Source organism: Balearica regulorum, chromosome 3 (assembly GCF_011004875.1).
Source record: "Balearica regulorum gibbericeps isolate bBalReg1 chromosome 3, bBalReg1.pri, whole genome shotgun sequence".
NCBI classification, from domain to species: domain Eukaryota; kingdom Metazoa; phylum Chordata; class Aves; order Gruiformes; family Gruidae; genus Balearica; species Balearica regulorum.
Genome location: NC_046186.1, coordinates 121,917,341 through 121,928,601, shown reverse-complemented (window position 1 = coordinate 121,928,601; position 11,261 = coordinate 121,917,341). Strand labels below are relative to the sequence as shown.

Below are 11,261 nucleotides of genomic sequence, written 5' to 3'. Positions count from 1 at the left end.
CCGGGGTAGGCGGCCCTTGCCTCCGCCCCGTTCCCCTCGGCGGGCACCGCCGCGCCGGCAGGTGGGGAGAAGCCGGCGGGAAGAGCTGCCTCCCCCGTTGGAGGCGGCCCGTGGGGGCTGCGGGGTGCCAGGCCCCGGCCATGCCGTTCTGCACGGTGTGTCTGCAGCAGGTGTGGCAGCGCTCACCCGCTCGGGGCAAGTGTTTGCTCACGGTAGTGGCCACCGGAGACCCGGAGCCGTTCGTGAGCCTGGAGCGGTCAGTGGAAAGCAGCGGCGTGAAAAAGCTCTTGGTGGCTGGGCCAGGGGTGGAGGCTGCCGGCGGGCAGTTGATAGCTGCCCTCAAGAACAAAGAGTGGCAAAGCCATATCTGAAATACTTCCATATCTCCCTTTCAGGAAGTGAGAACTGGTGCAAAGATACGAGAAATATGATTTTAAAGTTAATATTTAACTTCAGGGTAACACTGAAACATCTATGAGTCTACTTTAAGACTGATCAGTGTTTGAAAATGTAGCTAGGTAGATATAAGCCGCTCTCTAGTGACCATGGCTAAAAGGTTTCCTCCTTCTGCCCTGAAAGCCTTCCCGTCTGACTTGGGACGTTGGGCGTGAAACTGGTCAAAGTGACAGCTCAGGCTTACTGTAGCAAGGAGGGCTTGTTGGGGGACCCACCTCACTTATGTGTGACTGCAACACCGTAACTCCGACACCGTTGAGCTGCACTGGGCGTACAACGGGTTATTGTTTTTAGGCTGCGGTTGTTGAAAGATTTGAGACTAGTGGGAGAAAATAAGTTCACTTCTGAGGGTGCACTGCCAAAGAATAGAAAGATGTATTTGTGATGATACACAGAATAGAAGTGCGTTGAATTGACTGGAACTGGGCAAGTGCTTTTCCAAGACGCGGATTCCCATAGAAAGCCTTTCTTGCCTTAAACTTGGTGGTATAGTGACTAGATAAAACACAGTGGGAAAAAACAACCAACCAAACAAAAAACAACAGGAAAGAGAAATAAAGAAAATGAAGGAAAAAGGTCCTTCAAATTAAACTCATATCCCAGAACAAGAGTCTACAGAGGCTGTAGATGTATAAAGGATGGATCTTTGACTCTCCATGGGCAACAAACAGTTACTTTCGTTAGAACAGAGCAGATGTGAAGTTGCCAAACCACAGATAAAATCACAGGATATTTGCTCCCCTTATCGCTGTCCTAGGCTCAGTCACTGAGCTGCTCTGGCCATACTCCTCTCTTCAGATTGTCTGTGCATGCACCAGGATTGTGTAAGTATCAGACATCCTCTGAGGCAGGGACTTGAGAGCTCATGCCTTTTGGGGCTCTCAGTCACCTAAGGACACAGATAGGCCTTTAATTGCCTCAACCAGCCTCACCTGGGACCAATTCCAGGGGTTCTAGTTAAGCTCAGGCTAGGTCTTCAGTCCTTCCTTGAATCATGTTGTGGGAGCACTAGAGATCACCCTCCAGTCCTGGCTCATTCCTCCCTATGGAGCAGCTCTGTGTTTGGTGTTCCTTGGCAGTTTCTTAACTCAATGGCTTTTAGATCTTCATAGGACAGTTTGGTAAGCCACCTGTTTTGTCTTGTTTGTTTGGCTGTTTTTTAAATACAGGTATGTATGCAGATGAACAAACAACTTTTCTTGGAAAAGGCCACAGGGTGATATGAAATTCAGGTCTGAGTTGCTTTCAATAGTTGGAAAAGCAAGTGGGAAAAAACTTAAAAGGTTATTCTAGGGCCCAAATATTCTGGTCTGTGCTCTTACTGGCTATGTGAGCTTGTTTTGCCTTACCTACCTGGACAGGATACAGAGCTAAGAAGCTTTTCCTGGTGCTCCATTCAGCCTAAGCAGAGACATGATGTGGAGGTCTAGGGAAGCTTGTAAACAGCCAAGTCTGCTACTCAGCTCAGAAACAAATCCTTGTGTTTTGTTGTTTAAACAAATAAAGCATCTGTCCTGTGGGCAAAACTGCAGGCCCTTGATTAAGTTGGGCAAAAAAGATGCTCAGGAGACAAGAGATACAAGCAAAGGTGGTTGTCAGGCCAAAAGTAGTAATAAACATTGACTCTCATCTCCAGGTTGGTCCAGGTGTTGACCTCTTCTAAGTGCAAGCACTATTTCTGTCCTCCCCCTAGCTGCCTGTGAATAACTAACTTGAGGGAATAGACTGTGGAGTTTGACATCAGCCTTGTTTTGCTGTGCTAGAAGGGTTATGGTGCGTGTTCTTTCTGAGCTGCTGGAAAAAACTCTCTGTTATCCATCTGCCAGATCTCCTTTGAGAGAGAAATTCACTCGCTGTATGCTGGAGGAGCTGGATGAAGACAAAAAGATCTGGAAAAAAGCCAGAAGACAAAGAAGTTTGGGTGAGTTCTCTTTGGATCTAGCATAAACTGTTACAAGGTGTGGGCATCAGGAAATGGATAGATTTTTCAGTCAGCATTGAACCATACCTGCAGCATTAAAGGCATTGATGGTTTACTTCTGAAGGGCTGCAAAGTTAAGGTATGTTTTGGAGGCAGCACGCTCGTTTTCAGCCACCTCATGGGAGGCTGAGGAACTCGGATGTGGAGACCTGTAATTCTCTCATCCTTTGAGATGGTGAGTGGGGAAAACTGTAATTCAGCAACAACTTTTCTCTGCCAGAGTTCCCATGGAAAAGGACAGGAAACCTCCATTTGCACCTTCTTAATCAGTTTACATGCTAAACCCCTCCTCCAGCCAAGAATGAGGCTTACTGTATATGGGTAACATATGACTTCATGCTTGGAGTTAGTCAACTAAGACTCAACATGATCTGTTTAGAGTTTGATTCCTTTTCCTATAGGGTCTACTAAACGCCTACAGCTAAGAGTCTGTTAGTAGACAAATGTATATTTTGAGACCATGGGAATGTAACATGATAAAGAATAATAAATACTCAATGTTTTGTAAGAGATTTATTTCTTCTTCCAATACACTTTTTATAGCTCCTCTGTTCTTTTACTAGGCCAGTATTTTAAATTATCACTAAGCAGGCATGTAAGATTTGCTCTACTATTTCTTATGTTTATGCTCCTACTTACAAACACAAGCTATGGAGAAAATGTCTTTTCCTTTCTTGGTAGGCCTCTGTATATCTGTTATGACATTACCTTAAGTGTGGGGAAAAAATTTTGCTCAGTAGTAAACTTTGAGCACTGTTGGGATTGCTTCAGTTCATGAATGAATTCTCCAAATTCCTATTCCTATCCAACCTAGTTAGAGTCTCTTCACATCCTCCATGTAATAGATGTTATACTTCCTCCTTCTCCATAAGCAGACTTTCCCACTCGGGGTGTGTCAGGCTGTGTCAAAAGTGGATTCTGAAGAGAACCGTAGGAGGGTTGGGGACTGTCAACTTGTTGCAAGTGCTGTATTTCCCCCAAGTCTCTTTAGAAGCTTACTCACTTCAGCTTTTCCAAGTAATTACTCATGAGAATGCCCTGAGTTTCGAGGGTGGTAGGTGGGCTCTGAGTGTAGCCTTTGAGGCGAAAGTTTCATAAAGACATTTGTAAAGTACTTACAGATGCTCTTGTAAGTATCTGGCACCTCTGAATTTACTAGAGCCTTGAAGGTGAGAAGCTATTGTGGCTGTACTGAGTGTCTTGGCTCAGATTCCAGGTGAAGACTGTTGAAGCTGAGAAGAGAATGTCAGTGTCGTGTCCCTGTGTCCTATAGCTGGTTCTTGGAGACCTGTTCTTCGTGTAACGGCATCAAAACCAAAGAGCAGAGATGTAAAAGAGTGGTGCCCTCTCTCCCTGTGAAGAATTTGTGTTATTTTGTAATGTGATTTCTGAAGTCTGCCTCTGAGACATAGGAGGCAGGCAGATGAGTTTTGTTGTGCTAGACAAAAATATTTGCTCTAAGCGAAGAAGTGATGTATGTATCTCTGGTATCCTCCGCATTACTGGGGGGGAGGAGGCGGGGGAATCAATGCAAACCCTGGAACGAGTACCAGGTAATACTGACAAAGCTGTTGAGAAAAGCTGATCTTGACTGCAGTGGGTCTGCAGGCCTCTGTATTTAAAATCTCCTCTGTAATAAATGGCCAAGATAAGAGATGGCAATAATTTATCTTTTGGTATCCTTTGGCTATGCTGATGAAACCAGTGGCCATGGCCTAAATATCTGAAACTTTAGAAAAATTCAGCTCTGAATCCAAGTCCTCAAAGTGGTACTCAGATTAAAAGGAACAATAAATAAATCCCCCCAATCTTACTCTTGGTTTAGGAGAGTTCAAGATTCTATTGTGAATCTGAACTGGGGCCTGAGGTTGATGTGACTGGGTTTCCCTTGCTGCAGAGCAGACAGCAATGACCCATAATGAGTCAAGCTTCCAAAGAGTGTATCTACCCTCTGGGTGCAGGTGCTTTGTAAGGATTTTGGAAGTCACCCTTCTGTCTCTGGCTGTCTCATTCTTGAAAAGCAACTCATGATGAAACACCGACATGTCTAGCGCAGTCTGAGTCAACTCATGGTGTTATCAGAAACCCCTTACAATATGAGGAACAGAGAAGGGCAAGTGTGAGGGGTCTTCTTAGACAGAAGAGACCAAGGACTATGATGCCTGAAACAGACCATAACAATGTGTGTGTGTTCCCCAGACAGCTGATCTAATGACTCAGGCCTCTGTCATACTGCTTTCAGCTGAAGCAATGAAGTTCTGCAAAGCTTTAGTTGCAAGTAGAAGTGCTTTTTGATGACTGAGGATGAACTCATCCTAGCATTCGGCCTTTTACCTTCCTTCAGTCCAGTGATTGCAACACAAAGCAAAAAATGGTGATTTGGACTGTCTTTCAGGCTTTAAAAAAAAAATAAATAGTGGTTTGATTGTCAAATGTGCTAGATGGTATAAGACTTTCACAAATTCTTGGTGTTAAATTTTCTGTGCTCCCATCAAGTCAGGGCTACAAGGAGGTGGTACCAAGTGAATGTTGGTCAATTTTGAAGATTCTGCCCTTAAATACATATCTGTATGGTTAATTAAAAGAAATACCTTTTCCTTCTCTAGCCTTAGAGATGGAACACCTGCTGTGGAGTTATAAAAGTTATGAGTTAAAAGTAATTATGACTAACTGTGTACATAAAAGTTATAGGCTGCAAGATACAGCATTATATAAAATGTTGGCAGTGGATTTAGTCTGCACTCCTATTGTGTTGTGTTTCTTCAGAGAACCATAGAATGGTTTAGGTTGGAAGGGACCTCAAAGCCCGTATAGTTCCAGCCCCCTGTCATGGGTAGGGATGCTCTCCACTAGACCAGATTGCCCAAAGCCCCATCCAGCCTGGTCTTGAACACTTCCAGGGAGGAAGTGTCCACAGCTTCTCTGGGCAACCTGTTCTAGTGCCTCACTATCCACATTATAAAAAAATTTCTTTCTAATATCTAATCTAAATCTCCCCTCTTTCAGTTTAAAGCCATTACCCCTCATCCTGTCACTACATGCCCTTGTAAACAGTCCTTTTCCTTTCTTGTCTAAGTCCTTTCTTGTAGGCCCCTTTAGGTACTGGAAGGCTGCTATAAGGTCTCCCTGGAGCCTTCTCTTCTCCAGGCTGAGGAACTCCAACTCTCTCAGCCTGCCTTCATAGGAGAGGTGCTCCAGCCCTCTGATCACCTTTGTGGCCTTCTCTGGACTCGCTCCAACAGGTCCATGTCTTGTACTTGGGACCCCAGAGCTGGATCCAGTACTGCAGATGGGGTCTCATGACAGCAGAGTAGAGGAGGAGAATCCCCCCCTCGACCTGCTGGTCACGCTTCTTTTGATGCAGCCCAGGATACAATTGGCTTTCTGAACTGCAAGCATGCGTTGCCGGCTCACGTTGAGCTTCTTGTCCACCAACACCCCCAAGCCCTTCTCCTCAGGGCTGCTTTCAATCCATTCTCCCCCCGAGCCTATAGCTGTGCTTGGGATTGCCTTGACCTGTGTGCAGGACCTTGCACTTGGCCTTGTTGAACTTCAAAAGGTTTGCATGGGTCCACCTCTCAAGACTGTCAAGGTCCCTCTGGATGACATTCCTTCCCTCCAGCATGTCAACCACAACACACAGCTCTCTGTCACTGGCAAACTTGCTGAGGGTGCAGTCGATCCCACTCTCCATGTTGCTGACAAAGATGTTAAACAGTGTTGGTCTCGGTACCAGCCCCTGAGGAGCACCATTCATCACTGATCTCCACTGGACATGGAGCTGTTGACCACAACTCTTTGAGTGTGACCAATTCCTTCTCCACAGAGTGGTCCATCCATCAAAGCCATGTCTCTCCAATTTAGAGACAAGGATGTTGTGTGGGACAGTGTCAAATGCTTTGCACAACTCTAGGTAGATGACCTCAGTCGCTCTTCCCTTGTCCAGCAACGCTGTAAATTTCTTGTAGATCCCAAGTCAAATTTTAACATGTTCATAACAGCTTTGTTGCACATTTGAGGAAAAGGAGGAGCAATTCCCATTCTGTGAGTAGGAAATACAAGAACTGGAGTGGCTACAGGTCTGCAAAGTTACGTGCCTTTCAGAGGATGGAGCTAAGGCTAAAATTCTGATTTCAAATCTGGAGCTTAAACTGGAAGGCCATGTGCATTGTACTACATGTACATAAAAAAAAATCTAATACTTGAACTTGTAACTAATTTTGATAATAGTGTTCCCTTTTATGGTTAAAAACTTATTCTGAGATCTCAGGGTGAGGAAGATTGTATGGTATTATTCTGTGGTGTGCTGAACTGTGTCTATTATTAAGGTACTGTATCATGTCTGATGGGTAAGTTGTACTCTTAGCTGTAGGAACAAGTGAAGAAAAAGTCTCAAAGGCAAATGCAGGATTTGGTGCTATTCCTTCCAAAACTGGAATGTGAAACACTGGGTTCAAAATAATTGTTTGATTACTTGCTCTTATTATAACTGTTTTCCTTAGGATACTATTTCTCAGTTGGAGTGACATTCTGAGATATTATCTGAAGCTGGATTGGGGCTATTTGGATGGAAGCTTTTAAGATAAATAGACTCACCTTTGTTTGACCTTTTCAGTTTAAAATTGTTCATATTAATACTACTTGAAGTCATTCTTCATCCTTTTTAGATGCTTTAAATACTACAGCTGTACTTACAAGACCTAAATGAAACTGAATGTTGTATGTCTGTGCGCATTGACTAAAGACAGTCTCTTGGCTCAAGATGAGCTGCGATAGGGGGACCTCTCAAGGTAAAAGTGGCTTTATTCCATTTGCAGAAAAAGAATGACTGGAGGTTGCAAAGTGGTTCAGTTGTAAATCGGGTGTTTGAGCCACAGGTGGTAGAGGTAGGGTTGTAGACATATTTCCCTGCTCTGGTTTGGGAGGTCTTACAGACCCCTCAGCTCTGGGTCAGGCTGGTTTGGGCATACAGCCCTGAGACTCCCAGTGGTCTTGTGGTGGTGGGATCTGTGCTGGCTTCCAAGGAACTCCTGCCTCTACCCACTTCCTGGCCTTTGGGCCACAGCCCTGGAGAAAGCAGAGTTGCAACACATAAGTGTGCCCCCTTGGCTGGATTAGGCTTATGGGCCTACGTTAGAAGATCTCAAGTGAAGAGATCGTCCCTGGTCCATACAATTTGGGGTGGAATTGAAGGCTGCATCTGTCTATGAAGCAATACATTAGCAGACCTTTTTTTTTTTTTTTAAATGATGCATCTGCCAAAGGGGTTTGTACAACTCTCCTGAACGAATAATTTCTGATGAAAGCAATGCAAATGCTGTGTTGCTAAACTTGGTTTTCCCATCCAGACGTGCCACTCGGTTTTTAATGCTAGACCTAGCCTTTTGAAAATAGAAGCTTTAAATAAGACTCTTGTGTCTCTCTTTTGGTGCCTAAGTCAGTGTCAGCCTTTTTCAAAGGGCTGAGCAGCACCTGGAGTTCCCCACAGTGGTTGTGTCTGACCAGTGAAAGCTCTGAAAAATAATGTTGCAGATTCATGTGCCTAAGGATAGGTTTTTTTCCTTGGTTTTTCTTTTTTTTTTCTTTTTTCTTTCCCCACCAGTCTCTGACTGGATTACCAACTCATACGTTTTTATTGTTACCCTCGTGTTAATTCATGTTTCTCGCCTCTGAGAGCAAGGCTAGACTTTGAGAACAGCAAAGAAAATTTGAAAAGATGATTCAAGTGTGTTCCAAACCAAATAGCAAATATCGTATTGCTTATTTAAAAACTAACTTAAGAAAAAAAATCATCTCATCAGGGCCCAGCTCTTTAAAAACTGGCAAAGTTTTCAAGTCTTGAAATACTGCTTTAAATGTTTCTTTAAAAAGGAGTCATCTTTGAAGATGACTAAAACAACAGTTGTTATAATAGTGGAGTTACTTGCATCTCTTTTCTGGCCCTGACCCAATGTTGGGCTTCTTGCCTGTGCTTGCACTTGCAGTTGGACCAGCTATTATTCTATTCCCTGTGACAGAAGAAAACTGATTTTTTTGGTGAGATCAAGTGAGTGTTAGATACTTGAATTTCCACGAACCAAGAGTTATAATATGATGCTTAACTGCATTTTTCAAACTTGGCCCTCGATTAGTTTTGTTTTGCAGTTAAAGCGCCGATAAAGAAACTCCCTAGAGGCAAACTACCCTTTTGCACTGACACACGTGTACACAAGTCTCATTTAATCGTTCATGCCAGCCAGAGTTCAGCTTTTTTTTCCTCTCTACCTATAACTGAATCACATCCTGTCTCTCACTCATGGAGATCCTTCTGAGTACCTGAACGAATAGAAATATTGCATGATGTGGTAAACAGAAACACCAAAGGAGGTCCAAATGTCCTAGCTCTGCGGCTGGAAATAGTTGGCCTTGAAAGCCTTCTCAGAAGCCCGGCTAATCCAGGCATAAATGGCACTGACTTTTGTTGTACTACTGGTGGGATACAGACCAAGTGTGGGTTGGTTGGAGTGATACGTTCATATCCTGAGGTTTTTACTTATCTCTTCATTGATGACAGGCAGCTGTAATATCCACAACTTAACAACAATAATTGACAACAATAAGCAATAGCAGTGCAGAGAAAAAAATTGTGCAAGAAGCCTGAAAAGCTCTTCTGTCATGTGGGAAACTCCTGAATTTGATAAGAATACTGCCTGCCTCTCTGGGCTGTGACCAGTAGATGCCACTGCAGCCTTATGAACAGGGGCCACCGCAAAAGGGCTATGACTGGAGCCCAGGAAGGGGACATCTGGTGGCCTTCTCAGCTGCGTTGGCTGATGACAGTGTGTGCCACACCACCTGATGCTAGGGGTGTACAGGGTAGACATGGGGTAAAACCACCTTATGTACACATAATTAATTCTGCATGCTCATGAAATAGTGAGAGCCACTTGTATTTGGCTTTTTTTTAAGCATAGAGATGATATTTTGAAGAAAAGATCTTCCATTGAAAAGTTATTTAATAAAAAAAAGGTTATGATAATATTTTTATATGCATGTTTTCTTTTTTTTAATGAGTGATTGTGGAAGTCACACAGCTTCTACAGGAGTTCTAATTTTTATGTGTATATAAATATATATTCTTAACACATCTGACTCTGAAGTCTGTCTGGAGCATTATCTATTTTAAAAGTACCTCTTAAGCCAGAGTGTAGAACTTGCTGCTCATAGAAAACATATCACCATACGAGACCTTAAATTGCTAGAACAGTCTGTGGTGAGGGTATCTGGGATTAGAACCGGTGTAGCTGTACTGCACAGATGGCAGGAGAACTTGAGGATGTGGGGGTGTCAGGTCGATGTCATTCATGCTTTCGTGTGGAATTTATTAAGAGCAAAAGGAGTTGTCTGTTCTCTCGATCTCTATTTGGAATACTACAAGCTTGCGGATGCTATTCCACCCAACTTGCTTCAGATGGAAGGTGCCTCCTTCCTGTCGCATCTTAGCATCTCTACCAGGCAGATGTGTGCAGGGGTTTGGTGGCTGCTCGTGGAGGAGCTCTGCTCTGAGCACCTGTAACGTGTTTGGGTGGACCTCAAGGAGCACACCATCAGTGAATTCTCTTTTCCTAGCCTGAGTTTCTTGTAACGTCAGCCCTTTTCCCTATGTATTTTGGATCAGTTCTGCAAAGCACTTCAATGGATGCTTAACTTGAGGGTATGAATGGTCTTGTTAAAGGTGTTCCTTTGTGCATTGGTCTGGTATGAACTCTTTGGACCTTCATGGATCAAACTATGAGTGAATTTTACTGTGGCTGACACTGGAAAGGTGGGCTGTTGTTTTGGCTAAAGAATACCGTAGTTCAAGCAGTGCGGGATCCCTCATGATTTGATACAGTTATGTTCATCCTAACAAATATACTCCCTTCTGAAGCAATTAAGCAAGCACCCGTTATCAAGCCTTGAAGGTCTCAAGTAGTGAGCTGCACCTTCCCAAAAATTAAATCCCATCCCAATATTTTGGGTTTATCAAACTAGCTCTGCCCAGTTTCATTATTTTATTTGTCACTTGGTTTTTTATTTGTCATTTTGAGCCCTTGTGATGCATGCAAGTCATGTTGTCAGTCTTTACTGTGCAGCTGAAAGGAAGGGAGTTACACCTTGATGAAGTGAAAGGTGAGATTCTCGACTAATTGCATGAATTGAAGAAATAATCTTAAAAATACAAAATATCTGAAGAATTGGATCAGAAGTTATGATAGTCTTTCAAGCATTTGATTAAAATGAATTTGAGTTAGGATCTTTTTTCCTCTAAAAGAAAGCACAGGAATGCATTTAACAAAGGAAGAGTGAAAGCAGTTTAAATAGAGCTTCTTCTTGTTTTTATAGATGGATCTTGAAAAATCCTCTGTCTCTGTATGTGGGTTCTTCTAAACTGATTACACTGATGTGGTTGTTTCTGTAATTTAATTATCTGTGCACTCAATGAGAACAAGTTAATTAAAAGTCTCTTCTTTTGTTAACTGAAACGTATTAGTTTTTCCTATGCAGAACTTCATGGCTTTTGTTTGCTCCTCTTGTTGTAGGCTGGTTTTGTTCAGCGCAGCTGTGCTTTCTATTGCATAACAACTTAATATAGCTGGCTTTATAGCTCTTCCTTTTTATAGGCTGGACAAAATTACCTCCAGGGATTTGCAAATGTAGGTCAGTAGTGTAAAAACACAAGTCCCACTCCTAAAGTTTGCTCCTAAGTGGCCAATCAGTTTTGCTTCCAGTCCCTTCGGCAGGTTGTATTGCAGGCTCTTTGATGTTAGAAGGCTAAATGTGTGTGCAGGGAAATTGCTGGGCT

At 43.2% G+C, this 11,261-nt stretch overlaps 1 protein-coding gene across 1 annotated transcript in view; it reads left to right on the top strand.

The window, feature by feature from the left end:
* Positions 1-11,261, top strand: part of BMP2 (bone morphogenetic protein 2) — a 333,293-nt gene that overhangs the window by 46,075 nt on the left and 275,957 nt on the right. The window contains exon 3 of the mRNA XM_075749818.1: positions 2,283-2,377. The gene's annotated coding sequence lies outside the window, so the exon portion shown is untranslated. The remainder of the gene's footprint in view (positions 1-2,282; positions 2,378-11,261) is intronic.